Source organism: Papio anubis, chromosome 10 (genome assembly GCF_008728515.1).
Source record: "Papio anubis isolate 15944 chromosome 10, Panubis1.0, whole genome shotgun sequence".
In the NCBI taxonomy this organism is placed as follows: Eukaryota; Metazoa; Chordata; class Mammalia; order Primates; family Cercopithecidae; genus Papio; species Papio anubis.
Window position 1 is genome coordinate 115,083,201 of NC_044985.1, and position 20,758 is coordinate 115,103,958.

A 20,758-nucleotide genomic window follows, 5' to 3' on the forward strand; every position below is an offset into this window, starting at 1 on the left:
TTTTTTTTTTTTTTTTTTTTTTTTTTTGAGACGGAGTCTCGCTCTGTAGCCCAGGCTGGAGTGCAGTGGCCGGATCTCAGCTCACTGCAAGCTCCGCCTCCCGGATTCACGCCATTCTCCGGCCTCAGCCTCCCGAGTAGCTGGGACTACAGGTGCCCGCCACCTCGCCCGGCTATTTTTTGTATTTCTTAGTAGAGACGGGGTTTCACCGTGTTAGCCAGGATGGTCTCGATCTCCTGACCTCGTGATCCACCCATCTCGGCCTCCCAAAGTGCTGGGATTACAGGCTTGAGCCACCGCGCCCAGCCAGCTGGGTGCTATTCTTAGCCTCATTTTATGAATAAGAAAACCAAAGTTCAGAGAGGTTCAGAAACTTGTCGAGGGTCCCAAGGCAGTAGCTGGTGGGACAGAGATTTAAACCCAGGCTGGTGTGAGAGCCTGCAGGCTGCAGCGGGAGTAGGGCTGAGCTTGGCCGATGGCAGAGGGTGCTCCTGGAGGTGGGACCTGCAGGAGTTGGGAAATCACAGGGCGTGACGTGAGCAACTGAAGGCTGGTAACTTTGGACCCTAGGTAGCGGGGAGGATGGCGGCACCATTAACAAAATGGGGAACACAGGCTGGGGGTGGGAGCAGAACACGCGTAGGGTGAAACTAGATTTTGTACGTGTCAGGAGGCACAACAAGATGATGTGGCTAGAACAGAAAACGATGGGGCATAGAACCAGACAGTTCCTGACCAGCCTTCCTCCAGGTGACTTTGCATTCCATACGCAGAGACGTACTGTTGAAGGTTTGGGGCCTCCTTTCTCGTCGGCCACCTTCATACGTGACCTGTGAGATTGTGGACCCACTTGAAGCTGCTTCCGGGTGCATGTCCAGAGAGCCAGAGGCTAGCTGCTCTCCATGAATCAGTCACCTCTGATGGGTCACCCATCATGGCCAGCTTGCTGGGCGTGGTGCAGGCTACGCTTCTAATCCCTGTTACCTAATAAGTAAAGAAGCGTCTGTCTTATGTCTGTGTTACTTGCCGGACCTTTCCATTATTTAACCAAGTCAATAAAGAAACCAGTGTTTCCCAATTAAGGCTTTTGCTTTTTTCTGGTACCTTTTCAGCTTCTAAATTCGTTTATTTCTGCAACACGGCTCCTGTGCTCTCAGACCCTGGCTGGGATGCACCACCCAGCAGGCTGACTCATGGCTGCTGCCCTCATTTCCACTCTGGTTTCTATGGAAATAGACATCCGATGGCTCAAAACAAGGTGAGGGCTTGTAGACACCTCATGATTCCTAGGCATTTATAAACCCTATTTGTCCAACATCGGTTGCCTTGGAAACAGGTACAGAAAAGGTTTTCTCTCTTATCTGATTTTTTAAAAATTTTACCAAAGCAATGTATGAGTTTTTCCTGTTACCACAGAATTTTGGAATAATAGTTCATGTTATGTAGTGAAGCATATTTCTAGTTTTGCATTATTTGATAAATAAATGTATTCTGCATTATTTCATTTTACAATCTTTAATATATTTCTGTCCATTTGATGAAATCACTATCACTTGGTATTCAAAGATGAAACATTTAGTGTCTGGGTCTAGAGATATGACTGGAGAAAAAATGTGTATGGCCTGCTATTCCTTCCAACTTCAGAATTCGAAGCATCTAGTGCATGGATGTCTTGCTGAACCTTAGCAAGTGGGAAAAGCCAGCTAATTATTTCAGTCTTATGCTATCCTGACCAAGGTTCTTGGTTTGCATCACTGCTTGGTTTTAAGAGCCCAGAGTCTGTTTACTCAACCTGAGCCATTTTATATCTAAATTCTGTGTGCCATCCATGTTATATAAAATATGGAGCATGTCTGTTATAGAAAACATAGAAATAGAAGCAATTTTCTATTAATAGTGAGCAAATGAGCAATGCACCATACTCGGTTTAGCGGAATGACTAGGATACATAACTGATAGTCATTCATTAAGCATTTGCTAGGCATGGTGTATTAAAGTTAAGCTATGGGCCAGGTGCAATGGCTTACGCCTGTAATCCCAGCTCTTTGGGAGACCGAGGTGGGCAGATCACCTGAGGTTGGGAGTTCGCGACCAGCCTGACCAACATGGAGAAACCCCATCTCTACTAAAAATACAAAAATTAGCGAGGCATGGTGGTGCATGCTTGTAATCCCAGCTACTTTGGAGGCTGAGGCAGGAGAATCGCTTGAACCTGGGGGTAGGGGAACGGAGGTTGCAGTGAGCCGAGATCGCGCCATTGCACTCCAGGCTGGGCAACAAGAGTGAAACTCCATCTCAAAAGAAAACAAAAAGTGAAGCTGTGATCTGCTGCTAGGGGCAGTCAAATCTTTAAGGGGAAAAGCAGAGTAAGTTCACTTAAAATAGAATGACAGAAAAGCAGGCCAGGCACAGTGGCTCCTTCTTATAATCCCAGCACTTTGCAAGGCTGAGGTGGAAGGATCACTTGAGTCCTATAGTTTGAGACCAGCCTGGGCAACATAGTGAGACCTCATCTCTACAGAAAATTTAAAAATTAGCTGAGTGTGCTGGTGCATAACTGTAGTCCCAGCTACTCGGGAGGCTGAGATGGGAAGATCGCTTGAGCCCAGGAGGTTGAGGCTGCAGAGAGCTGAAATTGTGCCACCGCGCCCCAGCCTGGGTGACAGAGCGAGACTGTGTCTCAAAAAAATAAAAATAGAAATAGAAAAAGACAGAAGCATAGTGAAAGTCAATGTTGCGTGTGGGGAGGGACACTGCAGAGAATTTGCTATGCAGCTCACTTTGCAGCCGGCTGTGTGCTACTTTCTGGCATTTATTTTCATATCTCTTTCCTGGTGGATTCATTTTTTTTTCTCTTGCTGCTATTCACACTGCCTTTTATTCTGTGTTAGTGAATTGTAAGTGCTGCTGAGACAGGGCCATATCAGTGTGGTTCTCCAGAGGCTCCCCACTGGCACAGCACTTGGCACATACCAGTGGTGGGGTAAGTATTTGCTGACTGAGCACGTGGCCCATATAGAACATTGTGCAGGGGTTCTGCCGGGCGCAGTGGCTCACGCCTATAATCCCAGCGCTTTGGGAGGATAAGGCAGGCGGATCACTTGAGGTCAAGAGTCTCAGACCAGTCTGGCCAACAAGGTGGAACCCTATCTCTACTAAAAATACTAAAATTAGCCAGGTGTGGTGGCGGGCGCCTGTAATCCCAGCTACTCGGGAGGCTGAGGCATGAGAATTGCTTGAATCCGGGAGGTGGAGGTTGCAGTGAGCGGAGATCGTGCCACTACGCTCTAACCTGGGCGACAAAGTAAGACTCTGTCTCAAAAAAAAAAAAAAAAGAACATCGTGCACGGGTTCTGATGGTTGCTTTCTGCAGAGAATCCTTTCAGAGGAATGTAAGAAGGCAGATTCACCCAATCCCAGCCTGGAGAATTTTCACAAAGTGCATATACTTATGTAATTCAGACACCACCAACCCCTCAAGTTCTTGCTCTCTTCTTGAAATTTGTATAAATGGAGTTATTCAGTATGATATACTCATGTGTCTGGCTCATTTGATCAATGTTATGGGGTGAGCAAACGCTCACCCCCAAAAAACTACCCCAAATCTTAGCAGCTTAAAAAACAAAAATATTTTCCTCCCAATTCTGTGGGTTGGCTGGGCAGGTCCTCTGCCGGTTTCACCTGGACTTACTCATGTGGCTGCATTTGGCTGGATGTCAGCTGGGCCAGAAGGTGCAAGGTAGTGTGGCAGTTGGTGCAGGCTGGCAGTGCAGTGCCTCAGTTCTCCACCACGTGACTTCACTCCTCCAGTGAGTTGGAACTGGGCATCTCTGAGTTCCAAGAGGTTGAAGTTGGAAGTTTCCAGTCCTCTTGAGGCTGAGACTACAGAATTCTCAGGGCCTCAGTTCTGCTACATCCTACTGTCAAAGTCACAAGGCCAGCCCAGACTCAAGGGGTTAGAAAAATAGACCCTTCCCTGCATGAGAAGAGTGGCAAAGCCACATAGCAAAAGGATGTGCTTGCCGGGATGGCAGGAGTTTGTGGCTGTTAAACAGTCTGCTACAGGGAGACTCTTCTCAGGACAAACCATTTGAAGATAGTCTGTGTGCAAAACAGCCTTTTAGAGTTTCACACACCCTTTTTTTGTTGTTTTTTGTTTTTTTCAAAATCTAAGATTTTTTTTTCCAATTGAAGTTAGAGTTTTGGTGATCAAAACTGACATTTATATTGGACCTTACTAGGTGGGAAAAGCCAACTGGCTATTTCAGTCTTATACTACCCTGGCCTTACCACGCTCTAGCGTGAGTTCTTAATTTCAGAAACGTTATCATCATTTTTCTAACAACAAAAAAGTCATATTGTAAGGACTCAATGAACTCATCTGTATATTGTCCTGAGCAGAGTGTATAGTACGCATTCAGTTCAGAGTTGCTTTTCTGTTTCCTCCTAGTTCACCCAAGTGGATCAAGCTCTGGGAATCTTGTAAAAACTGACTTGGCTAAAATTCATCTATTTAATAAATATGTATCAAGCACCTGTTATATGTCCAGGTCTATTCTATATCCTTAGTGATTTTTCTGTTTACTCGTTCTACCAGTTACTAAGAGAGGAGTATAGAAATCTCCAACTAAATTGTGAATTTGCCTATTTTCCCTTTCAATTCTATCAGTTTTGAGTTCATCTATTGTGGAATTTGTTTGCTTTAAGCATATATGTTTGTAATTCTATCATCCAACAGTGTTGACCCTTTATCACCGTGAAATGTCCTTTGTCTCTAATAATGTCTCTAGAATATTTGGTCTGCCTGATATTAATATAGCCACTTCAGCTCTCTCATGCTTACTGTTTGCATGGCATGTTTTATTCTTTTACTTTCAACCTATTCGTGTCTTTTAATATAAAGTACTTCTCTTGTAGACAGGATATAGCCGGCTTTTGCTTTTTTAATCCAGTCTGACAATCTGCCTTTGATTGGAGTATTTATTTAGTGTGTTCACGTTTTTGACAGTTTTATTGAGGGTATAATTTATATACCATAAAATTCATCTGTTTAAAGTAAATGTATAATTCAATAAATTTTAGTAAATTTATAGAGTTGTGCTACCATCCCCACAATTCAATTTTAAAACATTTTCATCACCCCAAAAAGTTCCCTTGTACACATTTGTAGTCACCCCTTGCCTGGGTTCCCCACCCCCCCAAACCCCAGGTAGCCACTAATCTGCTCCTGTCTCTAGATATTTGCCTTTTCTGGACATTTTATATCTAGTGTTTTCATTTTCTTTTTTTGTTTGTTTGAGACAGGTTGTCACTCTTGTCACCCAGGCTGGAGTGCAGTGGTGCAATCACAGCTCACTGCAACTTCCACCTCCTTTGCTCAAGGGATCCTACCACCTCAGCCTCCTTGAGTAGCTGGAACTACAGGTGTGTGCCACCACTTCTAGCTAATTTTTTTTTTTGGTAGCACAGGGTCCCACTATGTTGCCCAGGGTGGTCTTAAACTTCTGGGCTCAAGGTAATCTTCCTGCCTTGGCCTCCCAAAGTGCTGGGATTACAGGCATGAGCCACCACACCGGCCACTTTTTCTTTTTCTTTTTTTTTTGTGAGACGGAGTTTGGCTCTTATTGCCCAGGCTGGAGTGTGATGGCGCAGTCTCGGCTCACTACAACCTCTGCCTTGCGGGTTCAAGCGATTCTCCTGCCTCACCCTCCCAAGTAGCTGAGATTACAGGCATGTGCCACCACACCCAGCTAATTTTGTATTTTTAGTAGAGATGGAGTTTCACTGTGTTGGTCAGGCTGGTCTCAAACTCCTGACCTCAGCTGATCCGCCCGCCTCGGCCTCCCAAAGTGCTGGGATTACAGGCGTGAGCTGCTGCGCTGGGTCATTTTTCCTAATAGTGTCTTTTGATTTGTAAAAGTTTTTTATTTTGATGAAGTGTAGTTTATCTTTTTTATTTTTTCATTTATGGTCTATGCTTTTGTTGTTGTATCTAAGAACTTTTTGCTCAACCCAGACTTTCTCAGCCTTGGCACTACTGACATTTTGGGCCAGGTAACTCTTTGTTGGGGGCGCTGTGCAATGCATTATTGTGTGTTTAGTAGCATCCATGGCCTCTGCCCATTAGATGCTAGTATTCATCCACCCTCCTTCCCGGCTGTCACAACCAAAAATGTTTCTAGACATTGCTAAATGTCCCCTAGGAGGCAAAATTACTCCTAGTTGGAAACCGTTGGCCTAAGCCAACATTGCAAAGATTTTCTCTTATGTGTCCCTCTAAGGGCTTTATTGTTTTAACTCCTATGTTTAGGTACAGGACCACTGTTAGTTAATGTTTGTGTGCGACGTGAGATAAAGATCTAAATTCATCCTTCTGCATATGAATATCCAGTTGCTCCAGTACCATTTGTTGAAAAGACTGTTATTTGACCCATTGTATTGCTTTGTCAAATTGTACCTTTGTAAAAAATAAATTGTCCGGGCGCGGTGGCCATAATCCCAGCACTTTGGGAGGCCGAGGCAGGCGGATCATGAGGTCAGGAGTTCAAGACCAGCCTGACCAATATGGTGAAACCCCGTCTCTATTAAACATACAAAAATTAGCCAGGTATAGTGGTGCATGCCCGTAGTCCCAGTTACTTAGGAGATTGAGGCAGGAGAATTGCTTGAACCTGGGAGGCGGAAGTTGCAGTGAGCCAAGATCGTACCACTGCACTCCAGCCTGGGTGACAGAGCGAGACTCTATCTCAAAAAAAAAAAAAAAAAAAAAAAGCCAGGCACGGTGGCTCACACTTGTAATCCCGGCACTTTGGGAGGCCAAGGCAGGTGGATCACGAGGTCAGGAGTTTGAGACCAGCCTGGCCAGCATGGTGAAACCCCATCTCTACTGAAAATACAAAAAAATAGCCGGGCGTGGTGGCGCGCACCTGTAGTCCCAGCTACTCAGGAGGCTGAGGCAGGAGAGTTGCTTGAACCCTGCAGACAGAGGTTACAGTGAGCCGAGATTGCGCCGCTGCACTCCAGCCTGGGTGACAGAGCAAGGCTCTGTCTCATAAATAAATAAATAAAAGGATAGATCACAAGTATAAAAATTTATTTCTAGACTCTCAATTTTGTTCACTTGATTTGTATGTCTAGATCTATGCTAGTACCACGTGATGTTAATTACTATAACTTTATAGTAGGTTTCAAAATATGAGTTCTTCAACTTTGTTTTCTTTTTTAAAATTGTTTTGTTTAATATTCATATTTAATAATTGATACATTTGGGTTTAAATCTGTCATTTGCTGTCAGTGTTCTATTTATCTCTTTATTACTCTGTCCTTCCTGCGTTCTTTTGTATTAAGTAATATATGTACTACTGCCCTTTGTATTAAGTAAATATTTTTTAGTATACCATTTTAATAACTCTACTAACTTTTTAGCCATATGTACCTTTTTGTTTTTAACTTGGTTCTAGGGATTCAGTATGCATTTTTTACTTACCACAACGTACTTCAAGTTAGTACTGACTTATTACTGATAAAGTAGAAAGAACTTTGCACCAGTATGGCTCTATTTCTGTTCCTCTTTTGTGCTCTTGTTGCCATATTTGCTACATTTATATTTATTACCAACCCGGTGCTATAAATAGTCATATATAATTTAAAGAAATTAGGGGAAGGAACGTGTGTGTGTGTGTGTATCTCCAACTACATATTTACCATTTCCAATGCCCTGTAATGCTGGTCTTTTAACAACAAATTCTGGTTTGTTTTTTTAATCCGGAATTTTCTTTAGTTCACCTTTTTTTTTTTTTTTTTAATTCCTACTTGATTTGGCCAAAACACCTTCATTTCTGAAGCGTTGTTTCACTGCATATAGAATTCTTAGTTGGCAGGGCATAGTGGCTCATGCCTGTAATCCCATCACCTTGGGAGGCCAAGGCAGGTGGATCACCTGAGGTCAGGAGTTCAAGACCAGCCTGACCAACATGGTGAAACCCTGTCTCTACTAAAAATATAAAAAATTAGCCAAAATTACAGGTGCATGCCTGTAGTCCCAGTTACTTGGGAGGCTAAGGCGGGAGAATCACTTGAACCCAGGAGGAAGAGCTTGCAGTGAGCCAAGATCATGCCACTGTACTCCAACCTGGGTGACAGAGCAAGACTACATCTCAAAAAAAAAAAAAAAGAAAAGAAAAGGAGTTCTCAGTCAACAGGTATTTTTTCCCCAGCACTTTTAATATGTCATTTTTTTGTCTTCTGGCTTCCATTGTTTGGTTTTGTTTGTTTGTTTGTTTGAGACGGAATCTCACTCTGTTGCCCAAGCTGGAGTGCAGTGACTTGACCTTGGGCTCACTGCAACCTCTGCCTCCCAGGTTCAAGCAATTCTTGTGCCTCAGCCTCCCAAGTAGCTGGGATTACAGGCATGCACCACCACACCTGGCTGATGTTTGTATTTTTGGTAGAGACGGGGTTTCACCATGTTGGCAAGGCTGGTCTCAAACTCCTGACCTCAAGTGATCCACCAGTCTCAGCCTCCCAAAGTGCTGGGATTACAGGCATGTGCCACTGCACCCAGCCCCATTGTTTCTGATAAGAAGCCAGCTGTTAATTGCATCTTTTGTCATTGCTCCCCTGTATGTAATGGGTTATTTTCCCCTTGCTTTTGAATATTTTTTTCTTTGGTTCTCAGCAATTTGTCTATGATGTACCTAGGTGTGGGTTTTCCTGTGTTTATCTTTTTTCTTTTTTAGGGTTCATAGAACTTTTTTTTTTTTTTTGAGACAGATTCTCGTTCTGTCGCCCAGGCTGGAGTGCAATGGCATGATCTTGGCTCACTGCAACCTCTGCCTCCTAGGTTCAAGTGATTCTCCTGCCTCAGCTTCCTAAGTAGCTAGGATTACAGGCACTTGCCACCATGCCTGGCTGATTTTTATATTTTTAGTAGAGACGGGATTTCACCATGCTGGCCAGTGTGGTCTTGATCTCCCGACCTCAGGCAATCCACCCTCCTTGGCCTCCCAAAGTGCTGGGATTACAGGCATCAGCCACCACACTCAGCCTGGAACTTCTTGGATCTATAAGTTACAGTGTTTTGTTTGTTTGTTTTTTGTTTTTTGGATTTTTTTTTTTTTTTAACCAAATTCGAGTAGTGTATAACCATTATTTACTCAGGTGGTTTTTTTCTGCCCCTTTCCTCTCTTCCTGAAAATCTAGTTGCACACATGTTAGAATGCTGATATTGTCTAACAGATTTCTGAGGCTTTCTTCATTTTTATCCAATGTTCATTCTCTTCTTTGAGCTGGGTACTTTCTCTTGATCGTCCTTCCAGTTAACTGATTCTTCTACCCTTTTTTATCTGCTGTTGAGCTCATCTACTGAATTCTTCGTTTCAGTTACTGTGCTTTTCAGCTCTAGAATTCCTATTTGGTTCCTTTTTATAGCGTCTATTTCTCTGTTGAGATTTCCCGTTTTTCACTGATTTTTAGTATTTTTTTTAAAACTTCTGAGCACATTTTCCTTTAATTCTTTGAACATATTTATAATAGCTGCTTTGAAGTCTTTTTCTACTAAATCTAACGTCTGGGCCCACTCAAAGTTAGTTTCTCTTGTCTGTTTTTCCCCCAAGGACAGGTCACACTTTGTTTCTGCTGTGTCTAGTACTGCATTTGGTTGACAACCAGACGTTATAGATAACGTGTTGTTGTGATTCTAGATTATGTTTTGCTCTTCTGAGGGCTGTTGCCTTCATTCGTTTGGTAAGCAGTTAACTTGCCTGCTCTTAAACTGAGAAATGTATCTCCCCTGTAGAATGCAGCCACTAGTGTCTCTATCATTTTCTCCAATCCCAGTGGTCTCCCCTGCGTAATTTAACTGTTGATTGAGATGGAAATTGTGCTCAGATGCCTGAAGCTGAAGGAGTAAGGTTTCCACCTTCCGCTGCTTGAGCTGTGTGTGGATTGAGGAATACATTTGCAAGCACAAAAAATTATCTGCAAGTTTCCCCACAGTTAGTTTCCTCTGGGTTCCTTGGGGTTTTCTGCATGTACCTGTAATTTAGCAGTCAGAGATATGTGGAGATTGTAACATCTCTTAGCCTCTGTAGCTCTCTTGCTTCCAGATGTACCCCTTCAATTTCTAGCAGCTTTGCTTGCCACTTGCCCTCTACCATGTTCACACCTCCAGGCCCTGGGGTTTCACTGCCTACAATCAATGGAAACGCCCCAGGCAGGAAGGCCGTGAACACACGGCTCTCACCTACTGCCCTAGCACTTCCCCACTGAGCAAGTACTGCTCAAGTTGTTGCCTGCCATTGGTCATTTTCCAGTGTCCTGGAATGATTATTTTTAGTAAACGTGTCACATTTTGCAAGAACAGGAGTAGGTCAGGCAATTCCAGGAATAAGAGTATATCCCTAGGGCCAGAAGTCGTTAGGCTCTAGGGATATAGCAGTAAAAGCAAAGTAGACATCCTATTCGGAGAAAGCAGGCCTTCAACAAATAAGCAGAGATAATAGTCAGGTGACTATGAGTGCTTTGAAGAGCAGTCGGGCAAAGGGAAGAGCAAGTGCAAGGCCCTGAGGCAGAAGCATACCGGGGGCCTTCCGGGGATGGAATGGGAAGAAGCAGGGAGGGAGAAGGATATGAGGTCAGATCGCCTAGGGCCTGGGGAAGGACCTTGGCTTCTATCCTGAGAGAGGAGGGAAGCTGTTAGAAGGCGTTAATGAGGAGTGCCATTATCACACTTGCATTTGTAAGTGATCAAAATGCTAGTTTACTAATTTACAGTGAGAAATAAAACTGCCTGAGTGAGGTCAGTAAGTCATGGACTGGGCTGTGCTATTCCTGGGACTTGAACTGAGCCCAAAGGTGCTGGGACCAGGTAGCCTTGTAGAGCCCATGAACATCCAGGTGGAAGTGGCAATTGGGCTTAGCCAAATGTCCACCACCCTAGGATCAGGAGCCCTGTTCGGGTCCTGATTCTGCCATGTGCAAGCCTTAGTTTCTCTAAATGGGCTAAAACTAACTGCCACGAACCTGAGCAGTGCTCAGCCCAGCGTCTCACCCCTGTGCTAGGCACTAGTAAGGGGTTCTAACCCAGATGTGGGCATAACAAATACCTGATGCTCATAAATCGCCTGGCAGTCCCAGGCGCCCATGCTCCTTAAACGGCTAAGTGACCGGGGACTCTTCCTCTCCCTTACACTTTGCCGTCATCTTCCAGATGGTGTCTACACACTGTGGATCATCGTTCTGGAAGTCACTTTCATCTCCCCCTTCATTTCCTTTCTGCTTCACCTCCTGGCTTAAGCCCATAGCCCTCTCTGTACTGACTTCCCAGTCTTTGGTCTCCGCCCCTCCCAGCTTGTCCTGCATGTGGCCACCAGATCATTCTCTTAAAGCAGAGCTTGGACCACACGGTGACATGATCACTTAATTTTTAAATTAGGGAACATTTTGAACTTTTCAGAAAGAACAGAAAATAATATAACAGACAGCTATGACTGTATCCCTTCGTTTGCCTCCCCTCCCCCTGTCCCCAGAATTAACCACTATCCTGAAGTTGGTATGTAAATTCCACAGATGATTCTGTACTTTCATAATATGCACTGTTATGGTTTTTAAATTTACATAAGTGGCTAGCATTATATGAATTGTTTACTGGCTTGCTTTTTTCATTCAACGTTATGCGTTAGAGGTTTACTCATCCCAATACGTACCACCCAGTTCACCCACTTAGCTGCTGTGTGTGGTATTTCATTGTCAGAATAAGCCCCTGTGTGTTTCTCCTTCCTTTGCTGTGTTTTTCACAGTGCAGCAAAGAGCTTCTTCATCCTCCTGTCCTTGTACGCCCTTGAGTGCTTCTCTGCAGCTCACACCTAGATGTTGAATTGCTGATGCAGGGGGATGAGGGTCTCATCTTTACTAAATCCTGCCAAGTTGCTCTCCAAAGGACTGACCCATTTGCACATTCACATGATGCCTTTTAAAACACTCTCGCTCCCCATCACCTAGTACAATCTTAAGTCGCTAATGGTAGTATTCAAAGCCTCACTCATTAAGACCCTGTCTACCTTTATATTTTTATTTATATTTGTTTTTTCATCTGTAAAAATGGGGATAAATAATCATGACAGAGATGTAAACAGTGAGTTAATCTGTGGCCCCAATGGACAAAAAAAAAAAAAAATGATAGTGTCCTTTCCTTCCTTTTTTTCCGTATAGTGTCCACTCACTGGTCCTTCTTCTGGAGCTATACAGAATAAGCTAATCCAGAAAAGGCAGTACCAGGGGGTGGCATTAAAGCCAAGGCTGAGACCTGTCTTGATGCCTGGTAGGTGTCTGATTGGCAGGTTAGCTGATGGTTACAGCTCACTGAGGTCTTGGATCACATTCTAGTCTTGTGTCACGTGTGCATTTGATCAGCATGCTCTTCCCATCCTTATTCCAAGTCCAAGGCAACAGGGAACAGGTGGGGCCAAGCATGGAAGCCTCTCTGTACCTGCCAGAGACCTGCTAAAATGATAGATGTGTGGTTAATACTTGCTGAATGTCGAGTCAGTGACTGGCAGGATCTGAACACCAACAAAGGGTTTAGTAGCTAACCCCCTGTGTTTGAGTCCTGCCCGACAATTTACCGGCTGTGTGTGGCCTTGGGCAAGCTGGTGAACCTCCCCAAGCCTCAGTGTTCTCATCTGTAAAGCGAGAATATTAATACCCTTTTCATCAGGTGCTTGTGAGGATCAAATGAAACAATCCATGTCAAGTTCCAGGCAGACTCAATGCTTGCGAGCTGTTTTTAACACCGCCCTTGTGGTCTAGAGGCAGACTGGCCTGACTGGTCCAGAGGCAAGCCGAAGTCTGCTGGAATGGAGGTTCCTCATGTGTTGCCTGGCCAGAATTAGAGAGAGCCAAGGCCGGGGGCTGGCCCGGATGGAGCGGGGATGGAAAGCAGCTGGCGGAGGAGTAGAGCACCCTCCATGGGGAAAGGAGGGGAGGGAGGAGCCTAGAGCCAGGCTGGTCCCAGGCCACACTTTGGGTAGCAGCAGTCTGGGAGTTTTTCCTGAGGTTTTTTCCATGAGAACTTTGAGATTCATCTAAACCGTATTTCAGAACATAGACAGTATACTGAATAATAGTTTTGTTTTTTTTTTTCTTTATGACATTCCTGCTGACATGTAAGAAAATCCCTTCATTGGGCCAGGGGTGTGTCCACTCCTGGAGTGCTGGTTTCTCCTTAACTAGCCCATCCTCACTCACTCCAGGTTGGGGCAGGGACATACCCTGCCTTGGTCCCTAGGTCTTTTGTTCCGCTTTGCACCTTGTCTCCTAAGCACACTCATAGGACCCTCTGTTTGGAAGGGGCCGTGATTTCGGTTACCCTCTTCCTCTTCTCCATGTGAAGCACAGTGTCTGTGGTGCTGCTATAACACTGGCTTCCTCTCCCTCTAATCTCATGAAAGCTTTCTGCTGTCTTTCACTTCCTGTCCCTCTGAGCCTCCAGGTCTTCTCATATTGGGTGTATTAAATATTTCGATAAGTCCTGCTTTTCCTAGGGCAACTTTGCCATCATCTCCACATTTCTTGTTGTTTTTGCTTAGAGTACAGAAAAAGTTTAAGCAGGTAAATGGAGTGGCGAAAACAAGAGACTGGGAGAACTGGGGAAGTAGAGGTTGTTCAGGTTCTCCGGCTTCTGTCATATCGTTATTTAATGAACGGGTCTGGTTGTGAAACCAAGTGTCATACCCTGGGCTGCATTTTTGTGACTGGGGAGATGAATGTAGAGGGAGACCTTTCCGCATCACGGTGAGCCCTCAAGGATCCTGGACCTGCTTCCATCTGCAGTCCCGGGCACGCGCTGAGGAGGAAAGCTGCACACGTGGCCAGGTCCATTCCACTGGGGAAGTCAGCGCCTCACGCTGCCCGGCCTGGTCACCTCAGTCCACCCTCGCTCTCCCATGTGGAGTGTTTTTCCCTTATTTTCACAAAGAGTGAGATTTACAATTCAGTGTTCTGAGAAGGTGTCTCAAATTTAAACTACTTATAGAAGCCTTATAATTATTTCAAGTGGAAGGCACACTGGATACTTTCACTTGTCATGTGTGAAACCACCTGAACACATTCTGCCCTGCATTCTATCTGTGAGAATCTGAGTTTTCAAATGCACTTAGCGGTCACCCTTAGTTTTGTTTTCAGGCCAGTTGCTTAGAATCTGGTTTGTCTGGAGTATTATGTATCGAAAGACTCCAGTTAAGCATCTTGTAATGTCATAAGGTCACCAAGCTGCCATGGGGAAGCTTCGCATTAGGACATCTAAATTCATCTCAGCTCAAGCGCCTTTTTTATGAGGCATTCTTAATTTCTTGAAGTAATCAGTTATCACTGAGCTCTAACATTAGTAATCTGATGCATTCTGCTCTAGTACATAAAGACCAGTAATTTTAGTCAAATTCCTACAACAATGGTATTTAAGACCCACCCTAATGAGGCATTTATTCTTGGGTATTTCTTTATCCATCACTCCCTTACTTCACAAAGTAGATTTTAAAATATGTCGTTTCATTTGGAATTCACAAGCAGCTCAGACAAGCTAGCACAGCGGCTGGTACCCTTGCCGCCCAGTGCACCCAGCACCTCGCCAGGCTTGCATTGAGAGAGGCTAGCAGAATTCCTTCCCTGAGTGGGGCACAGTGGCTCACGCCTGTAATCCCAGCGCTTTAGGAGGCTAAGGTGGGAGGATTGCTTGAGGCCAGGAGTTAGAGGCTGTAGTGAGCTGAGATCATACCACTGCACTCCAGCGTGAGCTATGGAGCAAGAACCTGTCTCTTAAAAAAAGAAACGGGGGGAGAACTGATGGCTGCAGTGGATCCTCTCCCCGCTGAAAGGCCTGAGCTGGCTTTCTCAGAGGGTGCCTTTTGGCCTCACCTCTGGGTTTGCCCATTATAAAAAGTCCAGATACGTCCTCAGAGTTGTTTGCATCTGCCTGGCACTGACTGAGGAAGTGGAGCAAGTGCCTGCTATCAGCAAGCGTCATTGCTGGGCGGCTCTCTGCTTACATTTCCCACCGCAGGTACTGGGCTCCTCTGCCTGCACGTGTTGCCGGGACGGTTGAAGGAAGCTCTGGCTTCTTTGTTAAGCTGCACTTCCCACCTCAACTAGCGCAGCTTAGTTTGCTTCCTCTCTCTCCACCTCCGAGCCCTAAGGATGCCTCCGTTCCCTTTTCGCCGGTATCAGTATCAGTGTTTCTCAGAAACCATGGCAGTGACTTGTTTATATCTACACAGTATCATGGCGTTCCAAAAGCAGAGAATTTAAGAAATTTCTTCCATCCGTAAGTTATGATTTTAAAGGAGGCAGCTAGGTGATCCCATTTACTAGCTAGAGAAAATGAGGCAATGACAAGAATCATGTCTTTCTGAATTAGAACTTGGTACAAAACTTTTTAAACCAAGAACCATCGATTTGGTAATGATTTTCACCTCAGTTTTCTTACATCTATGCATTTTACATTAAAGTAATAATAGCATTTGCCTGCATGTTGCACTAGAGAAACTGAGGCAGCAGAAGCCAACTGTCCCAGTTGTGAGCAGCTCAGCTGCAGGCCCTGGTTCTGCCTCAGGCCCCCTGCTCACACTGCTATGCTCCAATTCAAGTTAACTTTTATTAATGGGCAGCAAATATTAGGATCAAATGCAGAAACTGTCCTGTGTTTCTGAAGGTTAGGGAGGACTATCAGTTCTCAACAAATTTAATTATAAAGTACTTTTTTTTTTTTTTTTTTGAGATATAGTCTTGCTCTATCGCCCCGGCTAGAGTGCAGTGGCGCGATCTCGGCTCACTGCAACCTCCGCCTCCTGGGTTCAAGCGATTCTTTTGCCCAGCCTCCCGAGTACCTGGGACTACAGGTGTGTGCCACCATGCCCAGCTAATTTTTGTATTTTTAGTAAAGACGTGGTTTCACCATATTGGCCAGGCTGGTCTCAAACGCCTGACCTCGTAATCCGCCCACCTCGGCCTCCCAGAGTGCTGGGATTATAGGCGTGAGCCACCAAGCCCGGCCTATAAAGTACTTTAAATTAAAAAACAGCTTTGTTTTAATTTAAAAAAAAAAAAAAAAAAAACAGGCCAGGCACAGTGACTCACACCTGTAATCCCAGCACTTTGGGAGGCCAAGGCGGGCGGATCACCTGAGGTTGGGAGTTCGAGACCAGCCTGACCAACATGGAGAAACCCCGTCTCTACTAAAAATACAAAATTAGTAGTGGCGCATGCCTGCAATCCCAGCTACTCGGGAGGCTGAGGCAAGAGAATCACTTGAACCCAGGAGGCAGAGGTTGCAGTGAGCCGAGATCACGCCATTGCACTCCAGCCTGGGCAACAAGAGCAAAACTCCATCACAAAAAAATTAATTAATTAATTAATTAATTAAACCAAAATGAAGCCATGTAGGTACAGTGACTCACGCCTATAACTCTAGCTACTCGGAGGCTGAGGCAGAAGATCGCTTGAGCCAGGAGTTCAAGTCCAGTCTGAGCAATGTAGCAAAACTCCATCTCAAAAAAAAATTTTTTTCTTTGTTTAATTAGAATAAAACAAAACGAGCCGGGCACAGTGGCTCTTGCCTGTAATCCCAGCACTTTGAGAGACTGAGATGGGTGGATCACTTGAGCTCAAGAGTTTGAGACCAGCCAGGGCAACACGGAAAAACCATGTCTCTACCAAAAATAGAAAAATTAGCCAGGCGTACTGGTACATGCCTGTAATCCCAGCTACTTGGCTGAGGTAGGAGGATCACTGGAGCCTGGGAAGTTGAGGCTGCAGTGGGGCCCTTGATTACACCACTGCCCTCCAGCCTGGGAGACAGAGCAAGAGACCCTGTCTCAAACAATAATAATAATAAATAAAATAAAATGGAATAAATAAATGGATCTCCTACTAACTTTAACTTGTGATTGAGATGTGTTGTTTGCTAGTCTTTGTATGTATAAGTTGATTTGCAAGTAAATGGGTCTTACATATGTACTTGTCCAGGATAAAGAAATACTTTTGCTAGCACTGACTGAAGTTAGCCATTGACTGTGTGTTTCTCATTGAAATGGAATGTGGACGTTTGCTTTGTTTCTTAATGTTTCGTATTCCCTCCTGGCAGGGAAGTGGTGTCTCACCAATACCTTGGTGAAACTGTGATTCCAATGCCCATTTCCAGCTGGGGCCTCTGAGGCTCCGTCCCCTGGAGAAGAGATGAAAGACTACTCTATGCCCAGAGCTCCCTGCCACTCACTCAGACAACAGAGCTGCTGCTTTGGTTCACAAGGAGTACTCATTTTCCTAAAATTCATCATCAAATGTACACACACCCTTTGATCACTGAGATGCTGCTATTTTGGTAAAGTACTGTAAGTCAAGGCAACAACCTAAATCTTACATAACCGTCCGAGAATTGACCTGGGGTAGGGCCTCACATACAGGATTACCTTTAAGGAATTTCAGGACAGCGGGTGTGCTAGCACTTGGCAGAGCTGCCAGCTCAGGTGCAGCAGCAGGAGAAGGTGGCCGCCCTCCCCATAGGACTTGAATCCCAAGTAGAGCTTAAATCACAGTGGTAGCTGTGAGCCTGGGCCCTGGGTGGGGCAAGAGTGACAAGAGAAGAGGAGAGAGAGAGACGAGACGCGGAACTTCAGATGCCACTACAGCCCTACCTCCCATTACTCTCTGTGCCCTGTTCAACTCAATCTCAGCCAGGCAACAGGAACCCAAGCTGTCCAGCCTGTACCTCCTCAGAAACAGGCTTCTTCTACGGGACCCTAAGAGGCTAAGTCAGAAAGACCTGGGCAGAAGGGGCTGCCCCCAGCTTAAAGTCCAAACTCCTAGACTCAGAGCTGGGCTACTGCTGTGGATTTGTCACTTCTCTGGGTCCCTGTTTCCACACCAGGAAAATCCACACCACGCCACTGTGAAAGTTAAGATATAAAGTGCTATGCAAATGTAAGGTGGGTTCCTTAATTATTCTATGACAAGGGGCATCAAATAAATGCCCCCCAATGCAAGCTAGTAGGAGTGGTGTCTGCTCAGCAGCCCCTTCCCCAAGTAAGATGGTGCTGATTGTTGGAAAAGGCTCTGATTGATCTGGGGCCTGCCTCTTACTCTGCTGGTGCAGGCCTGCTTTTGGGGACAGCCTAGAGTAAGTTGAATCCTCTTTTCTTAGGACAGCCCATCTAGTGATGGCAGGTGGCACTGACTGTGCGGTTAAGAGAGACTGGAGAGACGGGGCAGCTTCCCCCAGCACAGCCCTACCCAGGGGCAGCCTTAGGACAGGCAGCATCACATTTCAGGACCCAGTTGCCAGCCACACCCCACCCTCCAGGCCCAGGAGGTTGAGCCTTCATAATCCCTTGGAAACAGACTTGGGCACATCAAACTCACCAAAGACCAGAACATCCTGAATGACTAGAAATTAGTCGGAAATGAAGACAGGTACTCATTTTTGCAGAATAGAGCTTTCTCTTCCTGTTGGCAAGTGTCAAGGAGCCAATTATAGTCATTAGATTGTTGGGTGGGCCAGGAGTCAAAGGGAAGGACTGGCTAGATGATCTTAGGGAACATTGTCACCAGGAGATGATGGCCTGCCCTCCCTCTGTACCCCCAGATCACTCCACACTTGGCTGCCACCTTCCTCCAGGTGGCCCCTCCTTCCCCTTTTTGCCTCCATAGCCAGCAGTTTCCCTCTTTCTGAGTTAATATTTATATTGCTGTTTGTAATTTAACCTGCAAATGACAGTCTAAGGTCGGCCAGAAGCTTTGGCAGGGACGAGGAGGGAGCAGTGCACACTCCCCCATGACTGTGTGTGCCACTCGGTCGGCATTCGAGTATACAGAGCCTTGTGACATCTCACATATGCTAGTTTTTTTATTTTTAACTCTTCTGTTTTTAATTCAAGATCGGAACATTTCCATCACTCAAGGATCCCTCGTAGAAGGATCCCTTTTACAGCCACTGCCATTTCCTCCTTAAATCCTGGCAACCACTAATCTGTTCTCCATTTCTGTAATTTTGTCATTTCCAGAATGTTATAGAAATGGAATCATATAGTATGCAGCCACTGAGGACTGGCTTTTTTCACCAGCAGCATTCTCTGGAGATCCATCCAGGCTTGTGTATATCAGTAGTTCCTTTTCTTTCTGAGAGTATTCTGTGATATGTATGTACCACATTTGTTTACCTGTTATCTTGTTGAAGGGCATCTATTGTTTCCAGTTTGGGGCTATTATGAATAAAGCTGCCATGAAACATTCGCATACAGATTTTTGTATGCCAACAAGCTTTTATTTCTCTGGGATAAATGCCCAGGAGTATAATTGCTGGTTCTATATAGTTGCATGTTTACCTCTTTAAGAAATTGCCGAAATGTAGCTGTATGTTTAGCTTTTTTTTTTTTTTTTTTTTTGACACTGAGTCTTGCTCTGTCACCCTGGCTGGAGTGTAGTGGCATGATCTTGGCTCACTGCAACCTCCGCCTTTCAGTTTCAAGCAATTCTCCTGCCTCAGCCTCCCAAGTAACTGGGATTACAGATGCCCGCCACCATGCCCAGCTAATTTTTGTATTTTTAGTAGAGACGGAATTTCACCATTTTGGCCAAGCTGGTCTTGACCTCCTGACCTCGTGATCCACCCGCCTCGGCCTCCCAAAGTGGTGGGATTACAGGTGTGAGCCACCGAGCGTGGCCCCAGGATGTTTAGCTTTTTTAAAAATTGCCAAAATGTTTTCCAGAGGACCTGCGTTATTTTACATTTCCGCCAGGAATGTTTGAGTGATCTAGTTTCTCTGCATCTTTGCCAGCAATTGGTATTGCCAATGTTTTTTATTTTTGCCTTTTTTTCTTTTTCTTTTTCTTTTTTTTTTTTTTTTTGAGACAGGGCCCCACTCTGTCACCCAAGCTGGAGTGCAATGGTGCAATCTCAGCTCACTGCAACCCCTGCCTCCCGGGCTCAAACAATTCTCCTGCCTCAGCCTCCAAAGTAGTTGGAATTACAGGCACGTGCCACCAGGCCCAGCTAATTTTTGTATTTTTAGTAGAGACGGGGGTTTTGCCATGCTGGCCAGGCTGGTCTCAAACTCCTGATTCAAGTGATTCACTTGCCTTGGCCTTCCAAAGTGCTGGAATTACAGGCATGAGCCACTGCACCCGGCCTATTTTTGCCATTTGAAGAGGCATGTAGTGATATCTCATTGTGGTTTTAATTTGCATTTCCCTAATGGCTAATGATATTGGACATCTTTTCATGTGCTTATTGCCATCTGTATATTCTCCCTGGTGAAGTGTCTCTTCATGTCTTTTGCCCATTTTCTAATTAGATTTTTTGGGTATTTTTGAATGTTGAGTTTTGAGAGTTCTTTATTTATTTTTGATACTAGTTTTCTGCTGGATATATAGTTTCCAAATACTTTCTCCCTGTCTATAGCTTTCCTTTTCATCTTCTTAAACGGGTCTTTTCACTGAGCAACTTTTTAAATTTTTCGATGAAATTCAGTTTATCAGTTTTTTTCCTTTTATGGGTTGTTCTAAAAATGTGTTAGTTTTACATTTAAGTCCATGATTCATTTTGAGTTGATTTTTATATAAGATATGAGAATTAGATTGAAGTTCAGTTTTTCTCCTACAAATGTTCAATTTCTCCAGCACTATTTGTTGAAAGAACTGTCCTTTCTCATTGAATTTCTTTTGTACCTTAGTCTAAAACCCACAGGACATACTTGTGTAGGTCTGTTTTGGA

At 44.7% G+C, this 20,758-nt stretch overlaps 1 protein-coding gene across 1 annotated transcript in view; it reads left to right on the top strand.

Annotated features, from left to right (window-relative positions):
- The window catches only part of ARMC9 (armadillo repeat containing 9), a 178,995-nt gene that overhangs the window by 112,807 nt on the left and 45,430 nt on the right, over positions 1-20,758 (top strand). The gene's annotated exons all lie outside the window — the stretch shown is intronic.